The following is an 18,573-nucleotide window of genomic DNA, read 5'->3' as shown; positions in this document are numbered from 1 at the left end:
AATTGCGATATAAATCGACTCATCGAGTCATCTATATATATGCAGAAAATCAAAGAGCAGAAGAAAGAATTTTTAAGATAATTGTCTATTTCTAATACACACTTCCTCTTTCTTTGAAAAAAAAAGTGAAAGTCAATGAGAGCGGAGAAACGTGGATAAAACGTCGACAGCAAACACCATGGACAGTAATGGCAGTTGTTCGAATATAAAACAAAGATCACTTTGCGATAGCGGACATATGCCTTGCACGAAATGAGCTATAAAAATGTCGTAAAAGAGCGGCCGTGAAGTTACGCTTTCGTGTTGGAGGCCGCAAGCTCGTCCTTTGCCGATGCCGACTGCTTACTCTTTATGATATTTCATATTTTTCTTTTATCGTTTGCAAATAACGAGCAATGTGTGTGTGTGTGTGTGTGTGTGTGTGTGTGTGTGTGTGTGTGTGTGTGTGTGTGTGTGTGTGTGTGTGTGTGTGTGTGTGTGTGTGTGTGTGAATCCGCCGAAAGCAACGATCCCTTAAACCGTGCCATGCCGACTGTCAGGCTGAAATAAATTCCAAGAACGGTAAACGCAAAGAATAGTGATTTTATCGTTCGTCTTAAAAAATAATATGCTTAACCCTGAATCGAAAAGTTAAGTTACTTCATTATTTACTGGTAATACTTAACATTGAACAATTTTGAAATTTGTTGAGAGAATTTGTAAATTTTCAAAATTTCAGTCCTATATTCTTAACTAATATTCTTAAGTGATTTATTCAATAATCTTGCTCGTATCATGATACACTCTTATTTGATGTTATGTAGGTGCAAAGTGTTAGAAACTTAAGTCAGGATAATAACGTGAGGGATAAAAGAGATAAAAGTTTGAGAAGTAGAGAGTATCGCGAAATTTATGAACCGTCGCTCCACAGGTCACTACAGGCGATATTTCGTATTCTCGGCATGCTTTTAACGAACTTCCTTCTCCTTATAAGCGTGTCGTTAATAGACCCAGCAGCTACTAAAAGCGGTCCATGAATACGAATCTTTAGATAGAGACAGAGACCGGGATAGGACAACGCGGTTTACGAGCTAAAATATATTACATAGCGGATGATAGACGTAAAAGAGGCACTCCAGAGAAAACTAAAAATATATGTTGAAATATATTTTATCTAGACTAAATCCAGGAGAGAAAGAGAGAGGAAGGGAGACAGAAAGGGAGAGAGAAATGGCATATGTTGTTGCACACAAAGATGTAAAAAAAGAATTTTCGTCCCGTGCTAAAGTGCCGCGCTCGTAAACCGCGGAGAAAAGTGCTATTACATATGACAAGTGCAAACACATTTCTGTTTACACTGTAACTTTCGCATTTTCGAGGCAATAAAGCATGACGTAACTAAACTACGTTGAAAAACGAGAGGTTTAGTCCTTCTTAATGTGCAGAAAGAAAAATGTATTAAATATTCATATGAATCTTCATATTTAACTTATTTCCTATTGTAGTAACTTTAAAATTGAACAAATGTATCGGGAAAACATATTTTTAAATATTACGAAGGTACGAAGATTTTTAATTAAAAGATAATTAGAACAAATCAGGACAAATGAAATTTTAAAACAAGTTCGCACACAAGCACACAAAGTTCGTTAAAAATTCCTTCTCAACAAACGATTATCTTTATTTTCTTCATGATTTTATTCGGCAATTTCATCGACTAACAAATCATTCATCAGTTGCGAAAAGATAATGAATATTCGTGACAATATATCGCTATGAGTCATGTGTTATTCGTGGCAACGTGGCGACTAGAACTGTCGAAGCGTGACTTGTCTGCGATTCTGGTTAGCTTACGGAATCGTCGCGTAAGACAGGATGTCACGAGCCAATTCAATGGCTCGTCACGTATCTCTGCGGTTGCAAAGGGACGACTCAGCGACCCAGACGCATCGCGTTCTGTATTTATAAACGAATACCGTGCGTACTTTCCAAAGAATATTATATGAAATCGATCATCGACTCATCTAGGCTCACAGCTATCGCTTTGGCATAATAATCCAGGCTCATGAATCAAATACCGTTTCACCGTTAAAATGGATAAAATCGATGAGTCACATTTCGCTCTTGATCCTTTATCAAAGTAATCGTACTTTACGATTAGCAGGAATTGTCATTTTTTTTTCACATTTCCGATCTTCAAGTTGATTTGGTACTTGGTCAAGTTGAGTTGATACAGAATTTGCCGAGATACTTATATAAACTTCTTACGTGAAAATAATAATAGTCAGATCATGAAACTTGGTGAAGTTGATTGGAACGTTTTGTCACGATAAATCTCAAAGGATTTGTGAGACTGCACTGCGAGGCCACTTGAAAAAGTCGGTCACGTATGATCAAATACTTCGCTCGTTTCTCCTTGTTTGCGTCAAAGGTATCAAGAAGCATTGAATCAATAGACAAACAAACACTAAGAGTAGTACTGAGAGATCGAGCTAGTACGTATTACCAGATCCGTACCGATCGCTCGCACAAGAGAATCATTTGATTTTTGTTCCGCTGAAAAAGAGGTTTGGCTTAATGGCGTCATCTTAACTCTCGAGCGACAAACTCTCGTGAAAAGTGCTTGAGATGAGAATATGAAACAGAAATATGTAGGGAGCCAGGTCCAAAGGCATACGATATACTAAGGGTGGATAGAGAAAGAGAGAGGGACAGAGAGATGAAAAAGGTCAAGAGCTACTTTAGACGTGCATGTTCAGTATAATGGGGTTCTTTTGACAAAAAACAGTCGATGGAACAGAGCCTGCGTGTGTAAGGTATTCGAGGGGTGTCGATACGTATACGTATGCTTTCTCGCGAGATGCCTCGCAGCAACGATAAAGCTTTATTATTAGTCGTTATCTCACAGTCAAGCGAGACTCCATAAGAAGTGCCGAAGAGAGCGAGATCGTGATACATCATTAATACACGGCCTGTAATCTACATACTCTCTATTTACACCTTCTCAACACTCGGCGAGCTCGAAGAAGTACTTGACCTCTTTTTATTTATGAATATATTCTTCGCTCATTGCCAAGCATTGAATTCAAATTAATCGATAGGAATTTTTTATCTCTTTAGAAATTGCAGATAATTATTGATTAAAAGCATAAAGAGAATATTTAATTTAGTGATCCATGGACAGATAATAAAATTATGTCTTATATGTCGTTTTTTTTTATTATTACATAGATGGATAAATTTCTAATCTTTTTTACAACTCTTTACATCCGATTAGAACTGCAATCACTTCGGTTTACATAATAATAAAATCACGTAATTTCTCACGAAGATTCATTATATTCCCTAATCAAATTTTACGATACACGAGCATACTCAGCTCCCATCCATAAAATGATACGTGGATGCATAGGTGTACATAATATGGCACTCTCAGATAATCGACTGGCACTTCGTGCGACTCGACTTTTTTTTTTCTGTTCCCTATTTTATACGCGACACGGCCTCTTCGTCGGCATAGCCGATCCAATCTGCGTATAAATATACATGCATTCATCCGCGGATTAATGAATATTGATGCACTGAGCGGGCATCACGCGTAGATACGCGAAAACTAAAAATAACTGCGGCTGCGAAATGCGCGAGCGGCAAAGAGTTCGTGTGCGACACGTGGCGAGCGCGCACAGAAATGCATTTCGCGAGGGTTGCATTGTACGTACACTTTTATCTCTCTCCGGGGCGGCGCTCCGCGACGCTTCACGCTCTTTACGCCGCCGTTGCAACCTTTAAAATTGCACGTTGCACGACACGAAAAGCGCAAATTTATTTTCCGCCACCGCGCACGCTGGCCTGGCGACTCCTTCGTGGTTGTACACTCTCGACGCTGCACTCTCCTCGCAATCATGCAAACACCGCAGTTTTCCCGGTTCGGTTAAACTATTTTTCCGTCTTTTTTTCTTCGATAAAAAACTCGACGATGCTGGAAACATAATATTCCCCAGTATTGGTTGAAGTGAAGCGAATATTGTTTTCTCGGCCAAGATTTACTGTTATCGCGTCAATATCGGGGATGCTCCTGCCGAACGCGATGCATTCGAATACTTAATGCCGTAATATCAGTATATGCATAGAACGGCCCGAATATATAACACAGAGAAACGGCATGCAAGTTCTAAATTTGCAGCGCAAACAAAGAGTTTTATTTTCACATTCGTTCAATTTCTCGGATATGTTTAAAGTCCTTCGGTACGGTAAAATAAAACGAATAAATTCCAATTAGAATTATTTGATAATTGACGCGCGCTCGGCAATTAATTCCCGTTAAATTTCGTTTGACTATTCCTTTCCATTTTTTTGAAAACCTCGCCGAGCTACGCCCGTTGCCGGAAGGGATTATGCAACAACTGCGTGCGTTGCCCGACGCTACTTTTTCCCAGCCATCCTCATTGTCATTGTGCCGCGCCGTAGGAAATATCGATGCGTGCGGTCACTTTGCACGAAACGTGTCGCCTGACGCACCGCGTGACATCCGGCGACAGAAACGACCTCGCCCACCTCTATTATCATGTGCGTAACGTGCGAGGGAGAGGAAATATCTTTCTGCGTACAATCACTATCCGGCGCGTCATGTACCTTACGGACCTTACCTGCCTATCCATTGAATAAGGAGCCATTACGTTGAAGGGGATTGTCCTCCCCTCTCGCTATTTCCTCCACTTTATGGTCCTCGTCGAGCGCTATGGCTTTCTCGCGGAAGTGGTTCGAGTGAACGGTTGCGTTTTTTTTTTTTTTTTACGAAAGCGACGAGTATACGTGATGGTGCCCACACGCGCTGTCGTCGCCTTCGTCATCCATTATTACTGTGACCACCGCGGGCGCAGCGCCTATCACGGCATATTAATTCGACTCGATTCGGGAGGGCCTGCACGAAGGATGATTCATGAAAGAAGGCGTCGCATAAACCGCCCTTTGAGTCACGGGATAGATACGCGTGAATTGCAAGTGTTCGTAGAAGAGCTCCGTAGATGGGCTTTAAGATACGGTGTCACGCATGATGATTTATTGGAATATTAAATGCAAATTATCGCAAAGGGATTGCTTCAGATTATTTTGGAGAACGCGCTGAATATTCCATGATACGCTTAAAATATCGTCACGTGCTTCACCTACATTTCGTCGGCTTATTTTTAATCGGACGGCCTGATAATGAGCGGTTTGACGTGGAAAATTGCAATGACGTGGCATATTAAACCTCACTTTCTCGATTTCAATGTATATTAAAATGCGTATCAAAGACAGGCGCTACTCGTCGTAGCATTTCGTTCACTTCCTGCATGTCAACCCTATCCAGGGCGCGTGTGAGTATTTTCATAAAAGCGCTGTCAGTCATCATTAGCGACATAGCGGCCAATATCACGCCGCTATTGTAGTCCCGTTTAAGCAATTGTTTATTAACTTATTTTAACCATCACGTTATAATCCGGGTCACCCTTCTTTTCTACACATTTTAAACGCGCTCCTTCCTCGCAAGACGAGATTTAATGAAACAAGAACGTTGAACCGGATCAACCTCAATTATTGGCACTTATGACATTACTTTTTCTACGAACTTATTATGAGAAAAATTTTAAAGTCGAGCGACTTCAAGTCGAGAGAAGGAAACGAGCGTAATTTAGAAATCAAGAGCTTTGTGTACGCCTGCTAAAAATAGACTTCAATAAATCGCTGCTGTTATCATTAAAGTGATATTTATCCTTTATGGAAATTAAATTTATATTCATATATCTATATAATTTTACATTAAACATTTGCATTATAATATTTATAAACATATTAATAAACATTTACCTTAATTAATCTAATTAAATAATTTTATCATTAATCAATCACTGTTTTCATTACTTTACAACTATTAAAACAATTAATCATAGTAATACTAATAATTAACGAAATGATTTAAACATCTCTGACGAGCTTTACAAAGACAAGGACATTCTATAAAGCAATATACTAAATACACGATACACAAAAACAGAAAGTAAAAGATTTGTAATTCCATACTTTTACACTATCCATTGTCATCCTCTTCATTCACCGGCGACGACAGCGGGTCGTTCTCCGCGTAATCGAAAAGTGATTAACGGCCAATTGTTTTTCTGACAAGTCGACGAGCGTGTCATCCACCATTGCCGCTCTGTCAATCTGATTACAATGTAACTGTCGATCAACCGATTTCCCTCATTAACCATATCCCAATAATCCATGCACACGTGATAGGGGAAGCACGATAATCAAAGGACTGACCTGGCCGCAATGGCATCTAATTGTAAGCATACTTGGAGTTTTGCTAGGAATTATTTAAACGTATTCCACAAACTATTCAAATGATCGAATAGCGAATAGTTATTTAAAGAATGATGATTAAACGTTTCGCAAAATTATTGCTTTTTCAGTTCATGATTCGACACATGTGAGAAAATATTGAATCAGAGCATTAATAAAACGATAAGCCGTAGTAGTAAGCTGCGTGCAAAATAAACTTTATATCTGCAGATATCTTATATTTTTTTTATTTATATATATATATATATATATATATACACACACACATTTATATATCGCACAATTGTTTGCATATATATAGTTCTTTTAAATTTATTTTATTCGTGGTTTTTCGGTAGATTGAATAACTTCTGTCTTTATCAACGAATAAACCGAAAATGTATTGAAAGCTATATATATATATATATATATATATATATATATATATATATGTGTGTGTGTGTACAGCACAATATCAAATATATATATATATATACTGCACAATATCAAATAATCAATGCAAACGTATAAAAAAAAAAAATAATACCTGCGCTGCATATTGAACTTATTTTAACAGTTTATTGATTCGTTGACGAGTAATCGAGCACACCGTCTGCTTTCGATATGCGACAGTAACGATAGGATATATAAATAATAGTAACGCATTGTACACATTGTATGGGAGAATATTGTCTCCCGTATAAAACAGACGATAAAAAGAGTTTATCAGTTTATTGATTTCAATCGCGTATCAAAATACCACGCTTAGGATCAGTTTGTCTTTTAAGATTTAAGAGATCATTAATGTTTATAATTTTAATCAACTAACGATATAAAATACAGTATAAAATAAATATCCTTGCGTTTTGCAAACAAGGCAAATAACGGGTGCCACTAAAATTATACATATTTTGTTAATAGCTTGTATGTTTATCTTCTTTCACTTTTAGTTTTGAATATTGTACGTATAATCTGTATATGCTCAGGATCTGTTAAGCTTCAGAACCATCATAATGGCGTGTTCCGAGTTCTAATTCCAGATTGCATCTGTACGGGCGGGAGGAGGAGGAGGTCAATCAACTGCTAATTAGTAGCTGGTGGACGGCATAACCTTATCGGCCGCCGAAATGCTCGCGATGTGCTCGGTCCTTCATCCGGGATGCAGATAGAAGCCACGTGGCGCACGTGCCAGCAATTAATAATCGATTCAAACAGGAAGTTCCGTCGATTGGACACGTCCGACTGTGACAGCTTCCTTCGCTCTTTATCGGATAATCTACGCGAACTACTTTGCGAAACTTCTCGCTCCCGGTGATCTTTATGTAAATTGAATCCATGATAAGCTTATACTTAAAACCATCTGCTATATCGCGATTAATTTTTGTAACAAATTAATAATATAATAGAAATATATTTAAAAAAAATAACTGAAAAGTAAAAAATTTTTGTTTCTTCAGAGAACATTGTAATTTTTAAACGTTTTAAAAACATTTATCTTAAACATTGAATAATATAATGATATATTAATAATTGAGAGCTATATTATATTGTGCTCAGTGTGGAAATTTGTAAATTTTGCAAAACGTTCTGCTTACTAACTATAAAATTTTGCAAATATATTGAGATAAAGAGAAAATCTGTTAAAAGGAAAAAATCTATATGTCGATATGTAATGTAATGCGATGCGCATAAATTTATAAGTGAATAATACAGAGCGATAATTTTTAAGATTTTTAAAAAGTGTTTTAAAAATCCGCCAAGTCTGTGGCCGTTCATGATTTTTGCACGAGCAACAATGGAAGGGTGCTTCGACGTTTACGTGTCGGAATGCATTCCTGCGAGGTAACGATGATTTACGTTTCGTCGAGAAGACGAATCTCCCGTAGAAAATGAGTGCCCAACAGAAATGTCCCGTAATAAATGTCCCATGTTAAATGCGGCTACGGTCGCTTATACCGTCAGCATGAATTATCCGTAGATCATGTTACACAGGCTGCAAGTCAGCTACCAAGCGCGTGCGTCGACCATTACCGTGCTGCCATTAAAACGTTGTTTACGAGCGACGATCAAGTTCTGTTAACGTCCGCCATAATTGATCGTACGTAAAAACGGCGAAGGAACACACAACCGATTTTTCTCGCGGGTGTTCGCCGTCCGAATCGTTTACTGTTCGGCCGAGATATCAAACACAGGCTCGTTGAGAGACTCGCGGATCGATCCTCGAACAAAGGACAAAATTTCCGACTGGTCTCCGGGATAATCTTCGGCAACCTTTGCAATTTTTCGATCGTCCGATAAAGCCGACGTGTCTCAATAAAAATCGTGATCTCGCTCGTCATGTTGCGGGGTTTATTAGCGGGATTGGAAAGTCCTCGGAAATTGCGACATTGTTAGAGGCACGATCGAGGCCTCCAATCTGTCGATAAATGGCGACATCACAGTCCAGCATACTGATCAAGGTCAAAGATCTTGAAAGACGAGAGGTTACAATAAACGGGGATATAATGGGGGGAGGGGGAGGGGGACACACGCCGACTGAAATATCTGCGCGGAAAAAAAGACGCTGACGAGATGACATAATCGGGGTTATGGAATTTAATGAATCTTTCCGTAAATGCAGCGCAACATTTTCCGTAAATCTAGACTAATGACAATAGTCCATGACAATAGTCACATTGTTGAGATCGATGTAATAAACCGATATTGGAATTGCAACTGGATACAATCTCCGCTTGGAAACGCATGCATCATCGATTTGTCGTATTTCATTTCTCAATAGCAATAAAGACGTCAGACGTTGCTTCTGTTTGATGTTTGACAAGTACGTTTAAGATTTCTCGAACAAATCTGAATTGAATAAGATATAATAATAACTTAATAACTAAAAATTACATTACAGTACCGGTGGCTTTTATCGCTTCAAACTTTAAACGAGCTTAAGATAAATTAAGAAGAGGAATATCGAATCTCGCGCGCGCGCGCGCGTGTGTGGTATGTTTATAAAATTAAAATTCACGGCGCTCAAGTTCTTCAACAGGTTTTTAACGATCCTTTTCGAAAAGCGAGAAGCAGACGTGAAGCATAATGTCTCCTCGGGTTCGCACCCGAGCGTGACGCGACGCTTCTGATTTATCGTTTTGGCACCTCGGGCATCTACGTCTCGAGCGATTATGGTAATTACGGTTGTTACCAGATAATTCGATGATCGAAAGACCCGAAGCCAAACGTGCCTGGTATCTGATGCACGGCTCCGCGGAAAGTCTCTCTCTTTCGCGCTCGCGCGATAGCTCGCTCGGAGAGGCGAAGAGCGAGCGAGCGACCGCGAGAAAACGAATATAGCGAGTCTGTGCGCACCGGCGTGCCGGAGAGAGAGAGAGAGAGAGAGAGAAAGAGAGAGAGAGAGGGGGGGGGGATAGGAGGAGACGGAAGGAGGGAGATTTATCGCCCGGTTCTTAAGATATGGAAGGCGGAGAAACTTATTTATGGAGTGTATATGAGAACGGAATCAATATCGGGGAAATATAACCGGCGCGTGAGATAGCTCGTGTATGTAGCGTTTCAAATTTTTCATCAGCGGCCCGGGAAAATGTCGAACAGCCGATAAAGCACCGCGGCTGTTACGATTAGAATGATGTCAGCCAACTATTCGTACAGCAGCTCAATAGACACGCCTGATGACGATAGATCTTTAAAAAAATGACGCCCAAGTTGAACATAAGACATGATGAAATTTAATATTTATTCAGAAAAGTTAAATAGAACGACATGCATCACTAGTTAGCTTTTTTTCGTAATTACTGTTAAAATAAAGGATTTTGTTTTAACTCATTAGATACATAGTTCATGAGATCAGTTAGTTTATTAGATAGAGATTTCTAATTAGATTAGAGATTTTTGAATTATATTAAATACATATATTGCGCGTTTCGATCTATTTCTCTATAACGAATATAAAACAATGTAATACAAAATATATTTATCTTTAACAAAAATATTATGCTTCAAAAAATTAGTACTGTTATTATTTGAAAAGAATTATTAGAAGCAACTCATATTTATCTGTTCTCGATAGAAATGTTACGCTTAAAAAATAATCACCGTATAAAAAAAAATAATAAAAACTCTCATTTATATTATGATACATAAAATTTAAATAAAATTTATTAAGAGGTGAGATTTCAAAATTTTATTTCATAAATTCATAAATTCTGACCTCCTGACATAAAAAAATAAGGTCTGAATTATTTGTTAAATTTTATTTTGCGTTTTTATAATACTTATACATATTATACATATGCATTTAATTATTTTAAAGTACAAAAATTACATCAAGTCGCAAATATACACATTCTAACTTAAAAAGGAAATAGAAAATTTTATTCTATATATATATAATATGTTATTTAAAATTTTTCTTTCATTTCTTGCAAATGCCTATTTCATTAGCGATTCAAGAGCTCGCTGTAATGATGTAACAGCAACATCTTTTCCGCGGTACGATAATTCTTTTTTGCCTAGAATATTCGTTCACTCTCTTTCAAATCAACGTCCAGGCAAGTTTGCCGCTTTGACCTTTCAAAGATTCTTACAACCTTCTCTGAGCTCTTCAGCGCGAAAGGGTGAACTTCAGAGACAGAACTTTCGGAAGTCGAACTGGTCGAGTATACCTCCGGCTTCCAGCGAATTCTCGACGACTTTATCGGAAATCCTAGATATTGGAAAAGGACAGAACGTATCGTGAGAGGATTCGATCCCTCATACTTGAGTGATGCAGCAGTTGCAAATTCTGCCTTGAACACAAAATTCTTTTTCAATTGATTTTTTTATAGCACTTAAATTATATCATGTCAAAAGAGAGAATTCACAAAAATTAATTTAAAATTTTATCATCTACCAGACAATGTTAATTAATGTTAATGTTAACATATAAAGTTGCAGTATCTCTTATTTATTTAATTTAATAATTTAATTTTAGTAATACAGTATGGTTTTTCTGAATAAAGCATAAATATTTCTGTAAAAGAAATATTCACGAAATATCGTTGATATTTAATCATGTATTTCACATAATCTAATTTGTTATAATTAATTGATTAATAATAAGATTAATTGATAGTTTAATCAGATTAATATCATATTACTATTTGATAAGCAATAACATAATTTTCATCGCTTCGAACATGAAAAACATTTGCTTGTACGCAGAGTGTGCAGAGTGGAAGAGAACAAGGAAATGTTAGGCAACTAACTTTATCCAATTGAAAGATTGGACAGCCACACAATGAAACGGTCGGTTATCGAGATGGCTCACCATAAACTAGAACGCGTGTTGCCGAGTATGAGCCAAAACCCGGCGGTAAAATAACCGTACGAACCGCTCGCGTCCCTCTCTTTTCAGCTTTTCGCCACAATGTTATCTGTCTGCCTTCCCCGCTCCGTTTGGTGCCTTGCCCTCTGGATGCTGCGCGATCGACCAGTGACCAATATCGGTCGGTTAGGATGTAATAAACCCTCGGGCGTCACAGATCATCCCTCCTGCGGCCCGTTATTGAGGCAATATTATGTGACACGACGTATTCCGGCGTATGCGTCCTGTAAAATAGCACGCAAACGCGAGATGTGCAAGTCTGTATACGAAAACGAGCGACGTAATTCACCAGGACCAAAGAGTACAAGCCAACGTCATGACCAGACTGCATAACGTTTCACGTTCAGCGGCTGATTTAATCGCGTGAGTCCACAGCAAAGCAAATTCCCGTTACCACTGGCACGACACAGCCATTGAGACCGATGTAAAGTCCCTTTAGCTTGGCCATACAACATTGACATCTTCGTGAAACTAAACCGTACACCGAAGAAAATACCGCATCTCATTGTATTATAATCTACTTAATTTTTTGCTTTAGAAGACACGTAATATTTTACCTATAACAGCGATAATTTATTAAAAAAAAGCTTTTAAAATGATTATTAGTTATTCTTACTTTATTATTAATAAAAAAGATTTTGCACATATATATATAAATATATATTTATTTTAATTAAAACAAAAATTGTGCCTTCAAGCTAAATTATATAAAATATTAAATATATGTGATATCAAATGATATTAATATATGTGATATCAAATGGTATTAATAACTTTTGAAAATTTAACAAAACGATTATTTAAAAATCCAAAAATTCAATTATATATTTTATCATTCTGCAGAATCATATCGTATGTTTTTTTCAATTTATTATTAGACACGGAATCATTATTATTAGTCGTTTGTAACAAGTCTCTTACCTTAAAATTTTTGTGCAATCTTCAATTGTTGCTCGAAGTCATTGTTTAAGTTAAAAGATGTCAAAAATTTATTGTGCGTGAAGAAATATAATTTATCTAAAGTCAGAATATATAATTAAAGTCTTTTCCTCTCGCTACATAAAAGATTCAGATAAAGGAATTCGGTAGCTCTTCATAAAGTTAAACGAATCAACATTATCATCATTTATTTCGCGCTCCAAACTTAATTAAGGACACCCGTATCACAAGCCACTTCCTATCGAACAACTCACGTTTGACGTGTATATTGCTGTCCAATTCTCAACAACTCTCGTACAGTTTCGTAAAACTTTTGCACTTTAGCAAAACTTCAAGTTCCGCGTCGTGCAATCCTTCAAGGCCATAGCTCGCATCATGTGCCAACAGTTGTCTCAAGCACCAAATTTTATCTTACTTATAAACCGTTTATGGCGATTACTTTACGATTATTTATTGAACAGAACTTGCCATCGAATTAACTGGAATTAATTCAGATATATGGTACGTCTAATAATCCAGAAATGTGGTCCGGCACATTTGAAGTCACAAAATGTGCGATGTGACTATAAAATTTATAAATATAGTTCAAGTTTAAATATTTCTGATGGTAATAAAAGTGTCGCAAATTTTTTTCATAGATCTGCAACGTTGTCAGAATTTTATCAGATGTACTTTTTAAAGTTGGTCTTCCTGCGGCTAAATGCGTGTAGTGGAGGTTTGACGTTGCAACGGGTTATTCTGGTTTGCTTATGTGAAACCTGCAGCCAAAGTGCTCCGATGGCACCCTCCGAAGTGCCTCACGATGGAAATGGGGAAGTAGAAGAGACCTCACGTGTTCCTGTCAATATGGCGCTCGAACGATGCACTTTACGCGTATGCTGTTTACTCAATATCAGATTACGTTAAGAAATGCAGCTCGAAACAGCTTCTTTCCATTTTTGTGCAAATCGTTTAAGTATTACAAATGTGCGATGCGTCAAGATTGTCGGATATTTATAGCACTGATATTCATAATATATCTTTCGCACTCATCGGACCCTCGTCGAGAAAAAAACTATCTGTGGAATATCTTTTCGTAAAACAGCTCGTCAAGATCACTATGCGTATATTTAGCAGGTCTGTCAAATGCATCAATAGCTAGGGTTAAAACCGGTAAAACTTTCTATGGTACATTAATCATCGCTCTTGTATATCGCTTACGCATCCGAGAAAAGTATCTGCGGATTGTAAAACTGAAAGGACAACGACCGAAAGACCACGTAAGAATCGACGACGTTCCGTTGATAGGGAAACTCGCCAAAGCCGAAGTGCGAATCGCGGAGTCCTCTGGACTCGACTGACGGCACGAGCGGGCCACGGCAGGGCCGATGGGACGGAGGGTGCAAAAGGAGTAGGGAGGGAGGGACGCAATGCCACCCCAAGATAGGGGGAGAGAAAGAGGATGGTCGCGAGAACGAGAGCACGAGGCGAGGAAGGATGTCGGATGCGCCGTCGCCTTGATGCTGTTTCCGTGGAATATCTACCTTCTACAGCGCGAGAAAGTCGTGAGGAAACGAAATTGGTATGCAAAAGAAAAGGAAGTCACCGCGGCGAAGGACGATCGGTACAGATGGAGGATGATAGGATGGCAACTCTATCCTCTATTCGAAGTTCCCGAGGAAGTAAGTGGAAATCGTTGTAGGTTGCCGTTCGCCAAACACGGACATTTCGCCGTGTGGTATCTCGATATTCGAAATTTCCCCTCTTTGTCGGGACCTCCCTCCCGCGTTCTCGCCTTACATTAAATCGCGTATTCCGCTACATGGAACTTCGATCCGTCAGTGGAACATCGTCGCGCAGACATTACCCCCATGAACATGACATTTATCGATGTACCATTAGAAATGGACATTTGCTGCGAAGCGATTGAAGATGTAATTCGCAAATAAGTACGCCTTGTTTGACAATAACCATGTGTGTATGTATGGTGTGTGTGTGTGTGTGTGTGTGTGTGTGTGTGTGTGTGTGTGTGTGTGTGTGTGTGTGTGTGTGTGTGTGTGTGTACATATAAAATGGAATACGGTTAGCTAAAAATGTATAATATAGTTTCCATACTATGAAGATTAAACCGCCACATAACCGACTGTCTTCAAGTTTCTACAACTGGAAATAAGAATTTATGTTACGTCTCTAAGTGCGTTGCGACGAAGGAGCGAGAACGGCGGACGGCGGAACGAAATGGAGGCGGACAAGATAATTAATTTTATCGGTATTGAAAGAAGAATTACAGTTTTGCCGGAGGATTTAGTCCAGGGATCGTAGGAAAGGGAAAGGTACGGCCAATGGCCCCGGCGATCCCATCCACTTGGTGTGTGTCCCTTTCTCCATCCTTCGCGCTGCTATCTCACCCTCCTCCCCCTCCCATTAGTAAGCGACGAAAAGGGAGAAATTAAAGCGAAAATAAAGCGGAAGGCAAATAAAAATAAAAGTCCTTTCCGGACTGTTGGGTCAGGTTGGACTGGTACCGACGTAGCGGCGCAGCGGCAGCTGCATGCACGGGACTCTGGAATAGTTTCATTTACCTACCCGTAATTTCATAGCCTTTCCAACCCCGTGTCTCCTCCCCCGTCCTATTGCCGCCGTTGCCCTTGCACGCCAGAACGCGTCCCCCGCGCGTGGTACCGACGAGGAGGACTGCGATTCTACCGCTTGCTCTTCGCCCCTATCTCTCACTCTGGTCCGTCAAATATCTTTGTTTTATTGTACCTCTCCGCGCCCGGAAGTGAAATTCGCATCCATGAAGAGCGCCAACCGCCGCAGTCCCTCATAATTCGATTCTGCGAGGCACCAGTCGCCGGTTAACACGAATTCTCGCGATTTCGTGTTCGAAATTTAATTAAACGACCCGTGCATTACGGCGGATATGAAATAGCGATATTTAGCAGCGCATAGACGGCAACTTTGTGTTTATACAGAAAAAAAAAGAGATTAGACATACGGCAGCAGCAATGATCGTTATACTACAACGATGATCTTCATTTTGATTTTGTGTATTTATGCACTATTACATTTAGTCATTTATTAGCCATGTATTAATAAATCGCAAAATGTGTCTCAAATGTATCCCACTCTCTCAGCTTGTCAGGAAATGTAACATTTTACTGATAAACTGGTAAACACGTCATCAGATCTTGATGAAATTAATATCCTGTCGCGCGCAATTCTCATTTGTATATGCATAAATGAGTAGCTTCCATTAATAGAGTCTTTCTATATATTCGCATACGAATGCATACACACACACACACACACACACACACACACACACGCACGCAGACGCATATGACGAATAGATTAAAACAAACAAAACGAATCTCTCTATTAATAACGGTCTGCGGCATTGTGCCGATTCTAACTGAGAGAGAAGCGGAGAAGGAGTCTGAGATTCGAGAAAACATTTTGATTTGCTTTGGTGAACGCGTGCGCAACTGTGCAGAGAGAAACATAAATAAAGGCTGTGCGGTAACAGCATGAGAGTGCACGGTGTGCACACATCGGCTCGAATGCATCCAAGAGTCGTATTTCTCGGGAGCCCTCATAGGTAGGTAGGTTGTCCGCCTTGCCTTCGGAGTCGCGGGGAAACCACCCTAAGTGGCGTGCTCCTGACAGCTGGAAAATAAATATTTGCACGTATTTCAACGATTAGTATGTTATAAGCGCGGGACAACTGCCGATATGCGGTCCTGACGATTACTCAAACTGCTGTCCACCTTCTCCTTCGATTTCTCCACCTATTGCTCTGTGTTTCGTTTTTTGCAATAATTTTCTCAACGACGTCTTGGATTATAGCGTGGCGACTGGATAACTTCTATCAATTAAATTTTGAACAAAATTAATTTAAAAAAAAAAACTAACTATTATTTGTATAAATGATACATAAAATGGCAAAATTATTTATTGGAAACGCAAATAGATCGAGCGAAAAAAGAGATTTTAAAAGAATTTAAGTGATCGACATTTAAGTGATATCATAATCGATCGAAAATTATAAATACTTATATTAAGAAAAAGAATATTCGATTGCGGCTCACGTCTGGTAAATGACAGCGGCATGCAGTACGAGCGTTTCTCGTCCTCCTAGATAGTGCTCTCGTCCGGTGCAAATCGTCACGAATGCGGGCCGTGCTGGTGTACAGAACCGAATTGAATCTCCACGAAATCCCGGTAGGCGTTCCGCGTCGTCGTTGCAGCAGCGTTGCTCTAGTTGACGTTTCAGATTTCCGGCATTAGCATGCGCCGCGCATCGCGCTTCGTCGATGCGTGTCACGTCGTCAGCCCGGCGTCGCATTCCTGTGGAAGCGCCCTTAAAGGGCGGCACGTTATGCCGTTTAACCAGTCCCTCTGTAGATCCCTTCCGAAATGATTTCCGACCCGCCCTGCTTCGGAAAGGTCACTGATCGCCATTGCGAACCAACGGTCCACGTCACAGAGGGCTGCTGTACTTTGGCGTCAGCAAAAAGGGCGGCCAATACATTCGACCAGTGAAAAGTTATGTCAAAGTCGAACATTTTTCTATTCTAGCGACTTTTCTGTACTCTTTCAAAACAGAATTTCTTTTTTTTTTAATGCTTTCTCCCTCGTAACTTATCCTGCTAAATATATGTAATATATATATATATATATAAAGAAATAGAATCAAACGGCAGATGATTCTTCCGCCGAACGTACCAAGCCACGCGTGGCAAATTCTTAACTGACGAACTTTCTAAAGTACTCTAAAAGTCACCCTTTTAGTTCTACCGCTTCGTAGAGATAGCTCGTACGTCTTGCTTACTCCTCCTTCCATAAAGCAACGAGTTTCTCGTCTTACGTGCAGCAAACTTATTTCGCGTAGATCGTCAGGACGGGACGAAATGACGTTATCTACGAGAGGTATAAGATCGGCGGAATGACGATGGAAGGTAGAAAACCGGGGGATGGTCGCGAAAGATTTAAATCTATTGGAATTGATACCCCACTTTTGGGAAGATTATAGACGGCACTCTATACGAAGTAACGTTGTAAATGTAAAGTATGAGTGCGACGTGGAACGTGGGTATAAAGCCAAAAGTTAACGGCGAGGGTGAGCATCATCGTCTGGCGCGTTTCTTCAGGATGGCATAGCCGGTTATAGGAGCGCGGCACGGAGGGTGCTAATGTGCCCCTCCCCCCTCTGAAAGACTAACGGCCACGCCATTTTGCACGAAGAAATACGATGAAAGACGACGTATTATGAGATAAACATTATAAACCGCCTTGGCGCGCCGGGCTCATCTTCTACGATGTCGCATTGCGCGCGCGATGTCTTCGAGAGCCATCACCAGTGACCGAGCGTAAAAAAAGGAATGACGATTAATTCGCTTGAATTATGTATTAATCACAGCACAGAGATGAATTATTCCATATTAAAAATGCTTCGTGTTTATAGAACGACTATGGGATTTTTAATACGGATGCAACGACCTATTTGTAACCGGGAGTTATTGCTCTCAACTGTCGGAAGACTAAAGAACTGCGGATCCGTGCGGCTAAACACGGGTACGAAGCATCGGTAACGCGAAAGCGCTATATATAGAAACGTCTTGTGCAGTTTCACGGCAGTTGGAAAGCAGTCTATAAGCAGCGCGCGTTGTACATCGCATGAAATAACCTCCCCCCCCCCTCTCTCGCCCCGCATTATTTATTTACGTATCTTTCTTTCTTCCCCAGTTGACCATGCGGTCGACCATTGTCCAAGTGCAGACACACGTATATGTCGCCGGAACGCGTAACCACCCATCTATTTTTCTCATAACCAGCCGTATCATACACGACCGTTTTTATTAATCTTCGCGTGTGTAGAGAGTAGCAGGTGGAGATAAAGGAATTAAAAAGAAAGAAGAAAAAAGAAGCGGAGGAATTTTGTCTGTTAAGATGAAATAATTTCTCCAAATTAAATTCGCAGGGGC

General features: G+C 39.6%; 1 protein-coding gene across 8 annotated transcripts in view; it reads right to left on the bottom strand.

Annotated features, from left to right (window-relative positions):
* Positions 1-18,573, bottom strand: part of Ten-m (teneurin transmembrane protein Ten-m) — a 499,088-nt gene that overhangs the window by 419,195 nt on the left and 61,320 nt on the right. Inside the window, exon 1 of one of the 8 annotated variants that reach the window (XM_089085478.1) lies at positions 12,590-13,913. The exons of the other annotated variants lie outside the window; for them this stretch is intronic. The gene's annotated coding sequence lies outside the window, so the exon portion shown is untranslated. Of the gene's footprint in view, positions 1-12,589; positions 13,914-18,573 lie in introns of those variants that run through there. 8 annotated transcript variants of the gene reach the window in all.

This window comes from Pogonomyrmex barbatus, unplaced genomic scaffold (genome assembly GCF_055798465.1).
Source record: "Pogonomyrmex barbatus isolate J1 unplaced genomic scaffold, ASM5579846v1 scaffold10, whole genome shotgun sequence".
NCBI lineage: Eukaryota > Metazoa > Arthropoda > Insecta > Hymenoptera > Formicidae > Pogonomyrmex > Pogonomyrmex barbatus.
Note: the sequence above shows the minus strand (reverse complement) of the source record. Positions and strands in the feature narration are given on the sequence as shown.